This window comes from Elgaria multicarinata, chromosome 8 (genome assembly GCF_023053635.1).
Source record: "Elgaria multicarinata webbii isolate HBS135686 ecotype San Diego chromosome 8, rElgMul1.1.pri, whole genome shotgun sequence".
NCBI classification, from domain to species: domain Eukaryota; kingdom Metazoa; phylum Chordata; class Lepidosauria; order Squamata; family Anguidae; genus Elgaria; species Elgaria multicarinata.
In genome coordinates, this window is record NC_086178.1 from 83,181,627 (window position 1) to 83,198,286 (window position 16,660).

The 16,660-nt window shown below is 42.5% G+C and overlaps 1 protein-coding gene across 3 annotated transcripts in view; it reads left to right on the forward strand.

Moving 5' to 3' along the window:
• The window catches only part of PDE6C (phosphodiesterase 6C), a 58,372-nt gene that overhangs the window by 13,725 nt on the left and 27,987 nt on the right, over positions 1–16,660 (forward strand). The gene's annotated exons all lie outside the window — the stretch shown is intronic.

Here is a 16,660-nt window from a genome sequence, read left to right on the forward strand (position 1 = left end):
TTCTCTCAGGAGGATTGCAACTCCCCCCCCCACCTAATTTGTGTTGAGGTCGTAAAAAACTTAGAGAGCCTTTCAGTAATATGGGAGGACACATCCCTTAAACAAATTAATACCAAAGTTGTGGGGTTACTTCCAGAAAGGGCTGTTAATATTGGAAAGATTAGCTTCTTTCTGCATTCTTTATACATGTTACAATGCAAAAGGACGTTTGACAGATTCAATTGTTCCAGTGCCACAGGGACATATCCGTTCATTAACCGGGATTTTACTAAATCGTCCCAGTAGTGCTGATGGCAACACATTAAAGTGAGCAAGGGTAAATGCTCTTCTATACTTTGGAATGGTTATCGTATGCAGATACGAAGCTGCAGTGAGCCCGTACTTACTGAAGTTATTATAGAGCAATGGAGAGCAAGATTTGTTAGCGACAGTTCTTAAATGCTGCAGATCTAGGTCTATTAATCTTTGAACAACAAGAAACTGGCCTTTCTGAAGCCCATAGTTCCCATAGCTTCCACAGAGAAGCCTAGCCAAAGGCCATAGCTAGACCTAAAGTTTATCTCTGGATCGTCCAGGGGTCAAACCTGTTCATCTAGGTGACACTCAAGGGATCCAGTGCTCAGGCAGGGGCGAACCCTGGATGATCCCAGGATAAACCTTAGGTCTAGCTATGGCCTAAGTAATTTCTTCTCCATATCTCTCATCCAGGAACTCCCAGGAAGTGTAACCGTAGCCATCATTTAAAGGCCAAGTAATTTCCTAAGAAATACAGACTAGACTCTTTCAATTGGGGCATTAAATCCCAATATCAAAATAGGAATACCATAAGTAACTTTGGCCAGAGTCTTAGCTTTGTAAATTTGAATTGCAGAAAGGATGAAATGACCACCTTGCATAAAAAAGAATCTGGGGAAAAACGCTGGCTACCGTGGCTTCTCCGCTCCTGGTTTTGTCGCTCAGTTACTTCCTGTTTGAAAACAGGAAGTAAACAATGAGCACGAGGCCCATTCAGTCGGGAGTTGTAATCATGCTGCTTCTCCTACACACAGCAGGAGAGAGCAGCAACTTCCAGTTTTAAAAGCATTTTGGACTTTTTCTGGTTTTTTCTTGTGGAGCAAGGAAGGCAAGAAGGGTCATGTGAGGGACCTGTGAAAAATCCATAAGTGCCCAGTAACGAGCGTGCAATAAAACGTTCATCGGATGGAGCCCTTAGCATCAGCTGCTGACTAGAATTTGTTGTATCAATTGCCTGCCTTCTTTGTTCAGACCAAGCTCCAGTGCTCTGTATATGTATGCCTAGATATTTTATACGAGCAACTTGCTTAAAGATATTACCATTTAAAGTCCATTTGTATTGCTTCTGAGCTTTAGAGAACACCAAATCTTTTGACTTACTATAATTGATAGTCAAACTATTCTCAGAGCAATAGGTCCCAAATGCAGAGAGTAAGCGGTTTAACCCAATTCTAGAGAGTGATAACAGTACAGCATCATTAGCACGCAAAAGTAAAGGTTTTGGGAGCATGGGAATCGACATGACAAAGATAAGAAGCCAGATCATTTAAAAATAAATTTAAAAGTAAAGGGGCCAAAATACAGCCCTGTCTTACACCTCTTGTAGCGAGGATTGAGTTGGAAACTTGTCCCTGCTGCCCACATCTGACTTGACTAGAGGTCTGATTATACAGGCATCTAATGAGAAACAATAGGCGCTTGTCCATAGAACTTTTGTATAATTTGACCATAGCAGTTCCCTCGAGACTAAGTCGAAGGCAGACTTACCATTAGACTAGCCTTTATCCAAAACACATTATAAAACACTACTTGTTCCACAAGGGAAAGAGGCTAGAAGAAATAGTTTGTCCAGTTTGAATCTGGCTATAGAAAAAGAAGACAGTAGTATGATGTTTCTAGAGTTAATAGAAATGTTCTCAGGGGAATTTCAAGCGTTCTGCCATTTCTCTTGGGAATTCATGATGCTTTGGCCTTAGCAGTGTCTGTTATGTGCTAACTTTCTTCCCATCTATCTGCTCATCCTGCGCCTTCACTGTGATATTGGGATTAGCCGCTGCCACCGCCATAGCAGTGAAAGTGTGGGGTATGAGCTCATCACAGCGGCAACCCGCCACCGTATAGACAGAGGTATTCCTCTCACTCTGCATCAGCTTCCTTTGCCCTCAGTGAAATTGTGTTCATTATGTTACCCCTGGTTTTCTATGAGCATTGTGGAAAATAGAAAGTAGTGCTAATTAAGATAGGGTACCAGAAGGTAGGGTAAAATAACAATTTACAGCTTGGAAAAGGTTTCACATTATTTGCACTATTAAAGGGGTTTTCAAGAATTATTCTCCCTCGCCATGTAAACTTTTGACAAACTTTTGGGACAGGTCTATTTAACAAGCACTTACATGAGCCTCGCAACAGGAATGCTTTACTATTTGACTCAGACAATGCCTACAAGATATTCTGATAACTGTTCTTTTAAGATATGCCTAAAATGCAGTAAAATCATAATGATCTGCCCTGTTTAATAGAGTGGGAACAAATCACTTTGCGAGATCTGTAGTGTTGTTGGTGGAGTGGGAAGACAAACCGCTACCCTTTTGTTTCCCTGACACAGAGCATGTTTTCTTATGACTATTTTTACTTATATCCATCTTTCCCAACTGAGACGGAAAAAGAAGCAGAACCTGAGTTGGCTAAGCTTTTCCCTGGCCCAATCAATTGTATTTCAGAGGCCTCTACATAGTCAGACTGCAGAAACCTCCTAGGGCATGTCTACACCATGCCTTATCCCGGGGATCACCCGGGGATCATCCCTGTGCATCCACATGACACATAGGTGATCCAGGGGGCAGGATGTGTGGGTGGCCGTCCCAGTTTCATCCCAGCTCCTCAGAAGTAAATGCGAGGAGCTGGGAACCAGGCACAGGGCACAGAGCTCTTTAACTGCTCCGTGCCCATCTAGGGGTGGAGCAGGGTCAGGGCTTTTTTTTCTTTTAGAAACACTTATGTTTGCGCTGGAGCACAGGTCCTTTTCCTTAATAAATAAAAAAAAAGGTGGGCGCGACGTCCTCCTTCCGCGTGTGGACTGAGGGGAGGATCTCGAGATCAGTATATCGTGAGATCCTACCCCCTCCACGGGGTGGCGTAGACATGCCCCTAGAATCCTTCTGGTTATGTATGCCTTACAAGCAGGAATTAGGTCTCCTGAAGGGGAGCCAGTTGTGATTGGGGGATGACCCACAGGGGGCGTGGCCAGCGGTGGCAGGAGGATGGGAACGAGTGGCATTGTTGAGTGGCATTGACAAGGCTGGAATGCTGTCATTTGCTTTTGGGGGTGATAACAGGCATACTGTGATCCAAGGACAGTCGTCTGCATGGACATTTTGCGCCTACATATCCCATCACACCTCTGAGTTTTGCCGGCGATGACTGGCCCTGTGCCCTTCCCCCCACCATCCCAACGTCCTTCGCACCACATGTATTCAATAACATGCATTCAAACTGCACGACGTCTAGTCTTCCTGAGTCTACCCCGAAGGGCAAACCCTGCTCATTGGCATCGTTAGCAGAAAGAAGGGGGGCTCGTCAGTTTCCGCACTGGCAGAGGTGCGAAACTGGCGTAAGAAGCCTGCCGCTGTCACTCCCCCCCCCCCCAGCAAATGCAGTCAGAAGGATAGGGGAGTGTATTGACAGTGCAAAGGGGCCCCAGGGCACGTGCCCACCCCTGGGCTGATGCTTCCCTGGCCTTCCGCCTGCCGCCGCGTGGCTGCTGGAAAATGGCCACCCACCCTCGCTTGTTGCCCCCTTACAGCCAGCTGCGGCGTACCCACACCAATAGGCACACAGCCCTGCATGCCTCTACCATGCCAGTCATTCCCCGCTCGCCTTTACATCATCCGCGCAGCCTAAACCACCGGCATGAGGACGGTACCTGTGGCTGCCCCCCACGGCAGGTCACCAACTTTCCATTACAGTTGGATGGCCGCCTTCCCAAAAAGTGACCCACACAGAGGTACCGAGCTGCACATATCCCACACATCCACCACACACACACACCCAACAGCTCGCCAGACAGTTTTTCGGTCCTCCATTCGTGCGCAAAGCGGACCTGTTGGATTAAAAAAAAAGGCGCCGCACAGCTGCAGACGGGGCGCGAGGAAATTTCACCAGGTGCTGCCTGCATACAAATTTCACCTGCTGAATTCCCTTTTCTCTACAACTGTTAAAGGTACAGGAGCCCTGTCCTACTTTTTATAACATAGTTTGACGGTCTCTGCATAGTTGTGTTGGTTGTTGCCATTGCTTCCATTGGATCATTCTTGACCCATTACCTATTAAGTATGGCGGTATTTGCTGTGGGGGCCATGCCACGGGGGCGGCAAAGGCTGCATGCAGCCCGCACGCTGCATGTTACCCACCCCCTGCAATAAAAGATGATAGTTAGTTTGCCCATTTGTATTGCAGTAATATCAAATGAACTTTTATTAGCTCAGCATTTTTATTGGCTCAGCAATTCTACAAGCAAGAGGGATCTTGGAATTGTTGTAGATCACAAGCTGAATATGAGCCAAAAGTGTGATGTGGCTGCAAAAAAAGTGAATGCTATTTTGGGCTGCATTAACAGAAGCATAGCTTCCAAATCGTGCGAGGTACTAGTTCATCTCGATTCAGCACTGGTTAGACCTCATCTTGTTCTGGGCACCACCCTTCAAGAAGGATGCAGACAAGCTGGAGGAGGTTCAGAGGAGGGCAACAAGGATGATCAGGGCTCTGGAAACAAAGCCCTATGGGGAGAACTGAAGGAATTGGGCATGTTTAGCCTTGAGAAGAGAAGATTGAGGGGAGACATGATAGTACTCTTCAAGTACTTGAAAGGTAGTCACACAGAGGAGGGCCAGGATCTCTTCTTGATCATCCCAGAACGCAGGATACGGAATAATGGGCTCAAGTTACAGGGAGTCAGATTCTGGCTGGACATCAGGAAAAACTTCCATGGCTGTTAGAGCAGTACGACAATGGAACCAATTACCTAGAGAGGTCGTGGGTTCTCCCATACTAGAGGCATTCAAGAGGCAGCTAGACAGCCATTTGTCGGGTATGCTTTCAGGTGGATTTCTGCACTAAGCAGGGGGTTGGACTTGATGGCCTTATAGGTCCCTTCCAACTCTACTATTCTATGATCTATGAAAGATGGTAGAAAAGTGTGCTATGGTCTATGTAATTGTTGCATATAAACTATATTAAGTTGAATCAAGACGGTACTGTGTGGAGCTACTTAAACCAGTTCATAAAATCCGCTTGCAAGATCAATCTTCCCTTCCCTCCTTATTATTTATTTATTTATTCATATAGCACCATCAGTGAACATGGTGCTGTACAGAGTAAAACAATAAAATAGCAAGACCCTGCCGCATAGGCTTACATTCTAATAAAACCATGTTTCTAATCATGGCAACCTATGTTCATGGTGGAAGGAAGGTTCATCTGAAAAATATGTCGTAAGCTGCAGTTTGGCTTGCTATGACCCCTCAACACATATTCAGATTTAGAAATGTTTGCATTGCTGAACAAACTAGCCCATTTGTGCTTACAGATAATGTTTCAAACAAATTGTTCACCAGGATAGAATGCTCACAATTATGAGGAAGTCTACATCTACAGAAAGTGGTACTTTTAAATAAGCACATAGCACAGGAATTTGCTACCGAAAAGCATTATGATGGTTACAGGTTTAGAAGGCTTAAAATGTGATTAGACAAATATATGGAGGACAAGTCTATCAGTGAGTATTAGTCATGGTAGTTAAATTCAAATTCAAATTCAAAGACAGTATTCCCCTGACTACCAAATTCAAAGACAGATTCAAAGACTACCAAATTCAAAGACTACCAAATTCAAAGACAGTATTCCCCTGACTACCAATTGCTGAAAAGGACTGCAAACCGCAGGGGAGGACTTTTGCTTGCTGTGAGCTTTCCAAATGTAACTGGCTGACCACTGTTGCAAACAGGAAGCCCTTTAGATTAAAGGGAAATCACATGTGCTTACCGTTGCTTTGCTTCCTGATTTTCTTCCACATTTGAAATGAGTTGAATTACACAGGAGGAGAGCAGCAACCACATGGTCTATAATTTAAAACTTCCCAGCTCATATAGTTGAATGGGAAAGTGCCCTCTAGTGGATATTTTGAAGCACAACTTTGACTGCACATGGCAGGAACAATCCGGATATTTCAGAAGAATCGGGTTTTCCAAGGTTTGTTTTTAAGCAGAATAACCTAGCGAAGAAGCGGGAGACGTGCAGGAGGCTCAAAATAACCCGCAAACTTCCATGAGTGGCCAATCACAAGTGTGGTACAAATTGCTCATTATTGCTCATTTAAAGATGACCTAAATGAACACTTGGTCTGAACCACTTGGATTATTCAATGCTGTTATGAATGGCTAGTAATGATACTTGCATCTACTGGAAGGAAGCTCTGTTTGCTGCTGTTCTTTTTTCAGAATCCACTTCTGTCAGTGATTTTTAAAATTGTTATTAGTGATATCAGCATAGGGCAGTATCCAACTGTGTCATTCTGCTAGTGTAAATGATGTTGCACTAGTGGAAACTAGGTTCCAAACTATGTTCAAGGGGAAAATCCAACTAAAGTTCTACTTGCGCAACCATTTTCAGTGTGGGCCACGTGCTTCACTAGCGCACATTCTGCTAACACAATACACAAGCATTTGAGTTTGCAGATGGAATGGTATTGTTGTATACTGCCCTATTTCAGGATTAACTATGGTTTAAAAGAAAGATTGGTTTTAAAGCTGCAATCCTATACTTACTTACCTGGGAGTAAACCCTATTGAATTAGAGTTATTTCTGAGTGGATATATTAGAATTGTTGTGTAAATCTAAATCAGTGGTTCCCAAAGTGGGCGGTACTGCCCCCTTGGGGGCGGTGGGATTGCATAGGGGGGCGTTAAGAGGCAAGGGGGCAGCAGGGGGGCACTCGAGGTGATCTTTTCCGAGAAGCGCCTCTCCAGAAGGTCTTAAAACCCAGGGATATTTTTATGGGAGAAGGTAGTTTGGTCCCAAGCCATATAGGGGAAGAATCCACACATGTATTAATACTGTTTAAGAAGAGTCCTTTTAAAGGTGAATTGAAATGTTTCAAAAGCACCAAAACGCTAATGAAGAGACATGCCCTGCTTGGTGTGCCCTGCCACGCCGGCTGCGAAATAGAGGCGTTCGCTCTCTTTTCCCTCCCTCCCTTGGCAAGCCTATGGCCGGTGCTTCAGATTTTGAATAAATATTCAATTCATTGTTACTGTTTTGAATTTTATTCTTATTATCTTCTTTAGTGGGTCATTGAAAACCGCTATTCTGAATAATGATTTTTATAGTGTAGGGTAGGGGGCACTGGGCAAGAGTTTATGGAACCAAGGGGGCGGTGACCTGAAAAAGTTTAGGAACCACTGATCTAAATAAAAGGACATGTTTGATGTAAGCAGATTTATAATTAAAATGAAGCATATAATGTAAAACACAATCTATAGACACCTAATATCTCTCATCATGAAATTATACAATTTGAGAGTTGTATCACTTAAATGATCAAGGAAGAGTAATTACAAAATACTGGCACCTGTAATAGATAACATTCACACTGGACTTAAAATGCAAAAACATCTCAGTATAACATAAACTATCAGCTCAGTTCTAAACAGATTCATTTGAAGATAGATAGCATCACATTCAGGAAGTGTGATCTTGTGCTTTGTTAATGGTGGCAGCATTAATGGTTGTTCCTGTGACAGCAATGGTACCACCATGTCTGTCCGCAGCGAGAGGATAACATCTCTGCAATTCCAGTGTCTCATCACGTTTTGTGACTGCACGGGACAGGACACTCTTGTTGAATGTGGTGTGTGTGTCTCCTTTTCCTGCTACATTTGGGGTAGGTTATTTCTCCCATAATCATTGTTTTGAGTAATTTTAACATTCATGCTATAGCCATACAGGGCTATCTCTTGTATTTTGGTTGAACATATAGAGCAAGTCACATGTTGGGCTGATTATTTTGCAGTGGTCTGGGGACAGGTGAGTTGGTTAAGGAATATTATCACTGCTACATCATTACCTAGTTAAACCTCAGATTTCTGTTGCTCATACTCTATGCAGCATAAGTGGGCCAGCTCAGATGACCTGTCTTTGGATTCTTACAGAGTCAATATTTCCAGAATATTCTAGGGGTATTGCTATTTACTTTGATAAGTATGCTGTTGATAAATTCTAGCATGGAGACACAGCTGACCCTACTATGAGGCAACATGAAGCAGTTGCCTCAGGCAGCAGATTTAGGGGAGCAGCAGAATGGTGTTGCAGATCAGAGCTGTGTGTGCCAAACAGCCTGCTTTGCACCCCCTAGTTAGCCTGCTCACCTCATGTGCAATGAAGGACATTGTCCCATGGCTGCTGTTGAATTGTGACTCTACTGCCAGTCCAGTTGGCTTCTGTACATGGAATGGTGGTTGTGGTGGTGGTGAGGCACCACCCCATTCTTTGTGGCAGGTAGCAAAATGTCTTGGGCTAGTGTTGAATTTAAAAATGATATAGGCCATTGATACCGTGTCTTCTAACTTCTCTCTCCCACTGTTCTGACAGCATGAAACATCTTCACATGAAGGAGTGGAAATGTAGAGACTAAAGCAGCAGGGTATAATATGGCTACAGCAGACTTGCACAACTTGTAACCTTCTGTGGCAGCATCTCAAGACAAACGGGGTTAAATAAACCTCCTTGGTGGGTCACAAGTTGTGCAGGCTTGGGCTAGAGCATAGGTGGCAGGAAACATAATCAAGCGAATCAGAAAGCCCACATGCTGTAGCAGTCATGGCAGAGAGGAAGCTTTATTCTCCATTACATCTGTACAATGTTATCCATCATAACTCTTCTAGGTTGTTAGAGGGCTATTTCATCCTAGTGGTTGTACCCGTCTCTGGTGTCAACATATCTGTTGCTAAGTGTGTCTGATTTGTAAAGTACTTCTCAAATAAAATCACCTACCTCTAATCCAACTTTGACACCACATTCCAAGCTGGAGACATTCTTAACACTTTCCTGTTGCTAATGTTTGGGTCAATTCAGATGTATATTTTCAGAAGATGCATGCAGGTTGGTTGTAGGGGCACACAGGTATCCCTATGTGCTCTGAAACCTATTGTGGCAGATTAGATCTTGCCACAAAAGTACAGACTAGTGGTGAATGGTGTGTGTGTGTGTGTGTGTGTGTGTGTGTGTGTGTGTGTGTGTGTAATACAATAATATCACTTCAGGGATGAAGCCGTTAGAAGGGTGGCTTAAGAAGCTCAAATCATTGAAGTCCCTGGGAATAGTTTGAACTGACAGCCTAAGAATATTGTACACTGCCATGAATTCCACAATGTGTATGTCTACATGTAAGTTTGTGCGTGTATAAATGTTAAATAATGAAACTTCTTCCAGGAAAAGCAGTTCCAATGAACCCATTCGTTACAGTCAGTGTCTTCATACTATGATGTCAAACCATTGTCACATTCACTGACTGGGCAGTTACCAAAAGTGGTTGAACAACACATGCCATTTTGTTTGCATTCACACCACAAAGTTTAATACCCTGTTATTCAATGACACCAAATCATTTTCAGGAACTGGAGTCAAATCAGACATTTTTGGGCAGTACATCTGATCTTCCAGATACCAGCCTCAATCATCAGCATTGCCTGAATGTTGCATTGACTTTCACTGTATGATTTGGAAGTATGTGCAGAAGCTGTTCCATTTTGTGGGTGCTGCTGTTGGAGGCAAACATTCAGGCATGACAAAGGATTTTGAACAAAACCCACAATAATGGGAAAGATGCTGATATGCCCATACCATGGAATGTAACTTCTCCATTAAGGGTGGTCTACATGGTCTGGAGCCAAAAAATCAGACATACTCCCTGATGTATCAGTGAAATTGGTACCTATGACAGCAGCAGTTCAAATTCTTTTGAACTGAATCGTTCAAATTCTTTCACCTCATTGTATGATGCGCATAAACCAGTTTAATGAAAAGTATCAATCAGGTATCTTAATCTAAAATCACAATGTGACTGTATCACTAAACCAAGCTGTAGGAGAGCTTTCATTGCTTTTGGCCACATAGCATGCATGATGCTTTGTCCAACTAAACCAACATTTTTGGACACATCCTTTCCTACAAAGAGCTTCATGCAGTGACATTATTTAGACTGGGGTATACATCTTTAACATTTGATGACTGAGATGGGCAGCAATGTTCTTTTTAGAATGCAGTGGTTTCCTCCTGGCTATCCTCCCATGAACACCATTCTTGTTCAGTCTTTTCTGATTGAGTCATGAACACTCACATTAACCAAGATGACAGTGGCCTGCAGATCCTTGGATGTTATTCTGGAATTCTTTTTGACTTGTTGGATGGTGCACTGATTTGTTCTTGGAGAGATTTCGGTAGGATGACTGCTCCTGGCTAGAGTGATTATGGTTTTGAATCTTCTCCATTTGTAGATTATCTGTCTGACAGTGGATTAGTGCAGCCCCAAATCCTTAGAAATGGTTTTGTAACCCTTTCTAGATTGATGATAAGCAATAACTGCTTTTCTGAGATCCTCAGAGATGTCTTTTGATCGTGGCATGACATGTTTTCACACAACCATATGCTGAAGCTCAAACTCACAAAGTTTATGATCTTTTATGGGCTTCTTTGCCCATTGTACTATTGTTGGTGTTTTTCCTATTGTGGAAATTTGCACTCCACATTTGATACAGCATGAAGGTTGGTATCTGAAAGATCAGATGTACTGGCCAAAAATGTCTGATATGGCTCAAGATCCTCACTGGTTTGTGAAAATGATTTGGTATCATTGTGTAACAGGATGTTCAGCATTGCGCTGGGGATAGCTTGCCTTTTCAACCACTTTTGATAACTGCCAAATCAGTGGATGTGACAATGGTTTGACAGTGGAGTATGAAGATAGTGATTGTGATAATAGGTTCATTAGAAGTGTTCTGCCTGAAAGAAGCTTCATTATTTAACTTAGTTGTGTTTGTTTATTTTTAGTTACTATATGAATGCATCCAGTTTCACGCAGCTCGGAATAACCCTTAGTTTGACATAGCAAAGCCATCAAGCAAACTTATGCAGCTGTCCAAGTTGTGCCCATCCCATCTGAGTGAAGCCATGCTCATTGGCACCCAGAGGCAATGGTGTGCCATAGTATACCCCTATAGCCCACTGAGGGAGGGGGTCTGTCTACTCCATTCCCCAGAGGGGGGCACAATAGGGGAAGAAGGAGAAGCCATATAACTCCGTCTCTTGGCCTACTAATATCCCTTGGCTTCAAACGGTAACAAATGCAAAACTGTGTCTGGTTAGGGAAATGTCCCGCCTAGTGACTGAAGTTTGCACTTCAGGCTTCAAACATATGGAAACATTTACATTAATTAAAATTAATTAAAGCATTTCAAAAACAAAATAAGCTGGAAATGCACACCCCTAGGATCCCCTTAGAATGCACGCCAAGTTTCAGGTGGTCTAACTTTCACCGTCTTGTAACTATAGTGCCGACAGACAGACATCTTTTATTATTATAGATTATATGGCTATTATGCATAATAAATGCTATACCATGTTCCTGGGCCTGCATATTTCTTAGACCTTTACAGTTCGTTATTAATCACTGGGACATTACAAAATTGAAAACTAAAAGTTTAAGGAGCAATGACACCAGCAGATTTTAAAATGCAAACCTGCAGGTGTTTCGGTGCCTTAATTTGGGCAGGTTTTGAATATGTTAGTCTAGGGTGAACATATGAAAAGGAGGACATGGCTGTTATATCTTTAACAGCTGCATAGAAAATGGAATTTCAGCAGGTGTCATTTGTATGAATGCAGCACCTGGTAAAATTCCCTCTTCATCACAACAGTTAAAGCTGCAGGAGCTATGCTAGAGTGATCAGATACAAAAGAGGGCAGGGCTCCTGCAGCTTTAACTATTGTGATGAAGAGGGAATTTTACCAAGCGCTGCATGCATACAAACTTGCTGAAATTCCCTTTTCTATGCAACTCTTACGGATACAGGAGCCCTGTCCTCCTTTCCATATGGTCAACCTGGGCTGATTATGTTAATCAGCAATTATTTCTGAATGGGAAACACTTTCAAACACAGTTCGGCCATATTCAGGGCTTTCCCACCATATCTTCCCTAACCATTGTTTGGGCCGGAGTGAGAAGCAGGTGAACAAGCAGGTTGTCATGATGAAGAGGAGGAGCCAATCCAAGAGGATCTTGTCGATCGGCCCTTACTGGGGAGTGGTTCCTTGGTAGGTGCCCAGTTATACCCACCTTTGATGCTGGCCCTGACTAATACCTGCTCTTAAAATCTGCAAGAAAGCCGCTTCTAGTGCAAAATGGCCCCTATTAAAGGTGGGACACAGGGTGTTGTGTTCAGAGGTCTGGTACTCTTAGAAATATGAACCTGAATTCGGATGAAGCATAGCAGATGTTTTATTTTATAGTTCATTCCTTACATGCAGCCACATGCAGAATAGTATTCTTCCTTTCCCAATCCCCCTTGCCTTGCCAATTTAGTATAAATTCTGAGGTAAATTTGTCTGTGGTTAACCAGATTATACTGAAATCCTGTCCTGATGAAGGAATGGATCTACCAATACCTTTCCCCCACCTCTGGTATGAAACCACAAACATTACAATTTTCACTTCTGGCCACAATTCAAGATGCTAAAGATACATAAAGCTCTGCATGACTTGGCTTCATCATCCCCTTGATAACATCTGTTGCCTATAATCTCTCCCATTAAGATCTATTACTATCTTTATGTCACCAGCGTGTGAAATAACATTTGTTAGAGTAGACAGAGGATTCTTCTTGGGAATATTTATACCTATTTTTTTTTTTTTGTTTGTTTATTCGTTCAGTCGCTTCCGACTCTTCGTGACTTCATGGACCAGCCCACGCCAGAGCTTTCTGTCGGCCGTCGCCACCCCTAGCTCCCCCAAGGCCAAGTCCGTCACCTCCAGAATATCATCCATCCATCTTGCCCTTGGTCGGCCCCTCTTCCTTTTGCCTTCCACTTTCCCGAGTATCAGCATCTTCTCCAGGGTATCCTGTCTTCTCATTATGTGGCCAAAGTACTGTATTTTCTGGCGTATAAGACTACTTTTTAACCCAGGAAAATCTTCTCAAAAGTTGGGGGTCGTCTTATACGCCCAGTATAAGATGACTTTTTAACCCAGGAAGATCTTCTCAAAAGTTGGGGGTTGTCTTATACGCTCAGTCGTCTTATACGCCGGAAAATACGGTACTTCAGTTTTGCCTTTAATATCATTCCCCCAAGTGAGCAGTCTGGCTTTCTTTCCTGGAGTATGGACTGGTTTGATCTTCTTGCAGTCCAAGGCACTCTCAGAATTTTCCTCCAACACCACAGTTCAAAAGCATCTAACTTCCTTCGCTCAGCCTTCCTTATGGTCCAGCTCTCGCAGCCATAGGTTACTACGGGGAATACCATTGCTTTCACTATGCGGACCTTTGTTGTCAGTGTGGTGTCTCTGCTCTTAACTATTTTATCAAGATTTGTCATTGCTCTCCTCCCAAGAAGTAAACGTCTTCTGATTTCCTGGCTGCAGTCAGCATCTGCAGTAATCTTTGCGCCCAGAAATACAAAGTCTGTCACTGCCTCCACGTTTTCTCCCTCTATTTGCCAGTTATCAATCAAGCTAGTTGCCATAATCTTGGGGTTTTTTTGTTTTGTTTTTTGAGGTTTAACTGCAACCAACTTTTGCACTTTCTTCTTTCACCTTCGTCATAAGGCTCCTCAGCTCCTCCTTGCTTTCAGCCATCAAAGTGGTATAATCTGCATATCTGAGATTGTTAATGTTATACCTATTAGGGGACTTATTTCTTAGAAGCCCACCAAAGCCTGGCTTTGTATTCTCTTAGAAGGCAAGAGCAGTCATTTCCTTTTAGATAAGCATTTGTGATTTAATATCTTGCTTTGCTGTTTATAATATGACATATATTTATTGTACTTATGGTAATTTGCAGCTCAGACGGGAGTTCCTTTATAGCAGTTCAAGGAAGAAAAGTGAACAGGCAGTTGGTGTGAGTTCAAGCATGAGAAGCTTCAGAGATGTGCTATGGTTTTGGAAGGGCGGCTTCATACAGTGAAGTAATTTGGTTCATTGTTGAGGGGGAGGTAATATTGTGTTGTCACCTTGGGGTAACAAAGCAAAAGTGTTTCTTTTAGAAAAGATGGAACTGAGCGTGCTCCAGGCCTGAGCTTTTGGGTGTGGTGACAAGATGGATGCCAAACTGAACTGAATGAAGAAATAAACCAGTTATTCTTTCATCTTATTGATGTAGGCTACCTATATTACAGGAGAGGCTGTGATTTTAATGATATTTTGATTTATAATTTGATACTGAAGTATAACCAACTAGGCTTAGGCCTCTGCCACTAATATCCATTGAACCTTTCCTTCCAAGTGAAATCCATTCCAGCACACTGTTATCAGATTACAGCTATATTGTGCAGGGCTGAGTGGAGAGAGACAGACCAGGCCTAAGCATGTGCTTGTGTGTGAATGGAGATGGGTGAGTATAGGGAAGCCTGCTGTGTGGGAGGAAGAGGGCAGGAGAGAGAGGAGGAGGAGGAGGGAGCAAAGGAAAGAACTGGGTGTGAAAAAGAGAGAAAGGTTTGGCTGAAAGAGAGAGAAGAGAGTGTAAGCCCAGCCACAATCCACTGTAAGGAACTCCCTCATTTTAGGTGCCTGCTTAAGACATACTGTTCATTCAGGCTTTTCCTGTAACTTGACCCAGCTGTGTGCATTGGTTTTATTGATTATATAATGATATTGTTTTATCTTTATGGGGGAGGGTTTTGTTGTGATTTTAATCTTGTAAACCACTATAGTATTTTTATGTTCAGCAGTATATAAATTTGTAAAAATAAAATCAATAACATTGTGTAATTCCATTTAAATTGCAAAAGAGATTTGGTTAGGCTAATTTCTGTTTGTTTGTAATCTTTCTAATACAGTAAATGATTACTTTTACAATGGTCAATGTCAGCTCTTCTAGTCTGAAGTTTGAGGATTGCTTAATCAATTAAGAATCCTTCATCTTTTCCTCTATAGCATCTAGGAAATAATGTAATAAGAATGAATGCTGGCAAATGTTAGCAGTTATAGTAAACTACATAATCTGTGTAATACTTTGTGAACATGAATAACAATAACATAGATGATTATACTGAATAATAAACTAGGAATGTGTCCGATTGGGTGGGAGAGGCATGATTTCAGAAAAGTTAAGTTTTTCAAAAGATTTATGGGTCACTTAACAATAGCAGCAGATTACATTTTTGCATTTTTGGTACTGGTTGCAGTGGATACCTCTGAGGGGCTTCTGAGGAAAGCTGCCATTTTCTCCTAGAAATACCTATTGAATAATAAAAGGGGTGACTGCTGGGGAAAACTCTTTGGGGGAGGCTGCCATAGGCAGTAGTCATTCAAGTGTCCCTTTCTTTGTTCTGCCTTTCAATAATTACTTTATGAAATATTATAGAAATGCAGCTTCTTACTTTAAATTGGGCAAATTGTACCAATGTTGGTGCACACATGCCTGAGTCAACTTTTCTTTTACTTCTTTTGGAAGAGACAGAAGCCCTGTATAAAAATGAACACAGACTGAACATATAGCCTCTGAAAACTATCCATGACTACTAGTCCTGATGGCTATGTGCTACCTCCTATGTGCTACCTCCAGAGGTAGTAAGCCTATGTGCACCAATTCCTGAGGAACATGGGTGGGAGGGTGCTGTTGCTCTCGTGTCCTGTTTCTAGGTTCCTCATCAACAGCTGGTTGGCCACTGTGTGAACTGAGTGCTGGACTAGATAGACTCTAGTCTGTTCCAGGATGGCTCTTCTTATGTTCTTATGACCCTGGAGAGGAATAGGTCAGGATCATCGATACTTGAGGGAGCGCCTCTCCTTATATATGCCTGCCCGAGACTTCAGTTTTGTTGGAGGAGCTCTTCTCCGCATCCCACCAGCGCAACACATACGCTATGGTGGGACATGGGAGAGGGCTTTTTCTGTTGTGGCACCCCGACTGTAGAATACCCTCCCCTTGGAAGTCTGACTGGCGCCAACGCTGATTTTATTCTGGTGCCAAGTAAAAACATGGCTTTTTAACAAAGCCTTTAATAGTTAAATTCACCAAGTTTGCACATTGTTTTAACTGTTTTAATTGTTTTTACTGCTTTTAAATTATATACTGGTTTTAACTTGATTCATGGTTTAATTTGTTTTTAGCTGTGTATATTTATTGTTTTATATTGTATGATTTTATCCGTATGCCGCCCTGAGATCCTAGTGATATAGGGCGGGATACAAGTGTTTTAAATAGATAAACAAACAAATTAATTAATTGTGCCTACTTGCCCCACTTTCAGCCTTCACACACTGAAGGAGCCATTTGCACAGGAGCCTAGACAGGATCCACACATTCCATTTTCAGAGGGTACAGATTACATAAAAGGAAGCCGATGCATGTTTGAGTATGTGCACGTAGACTCCTGTGCA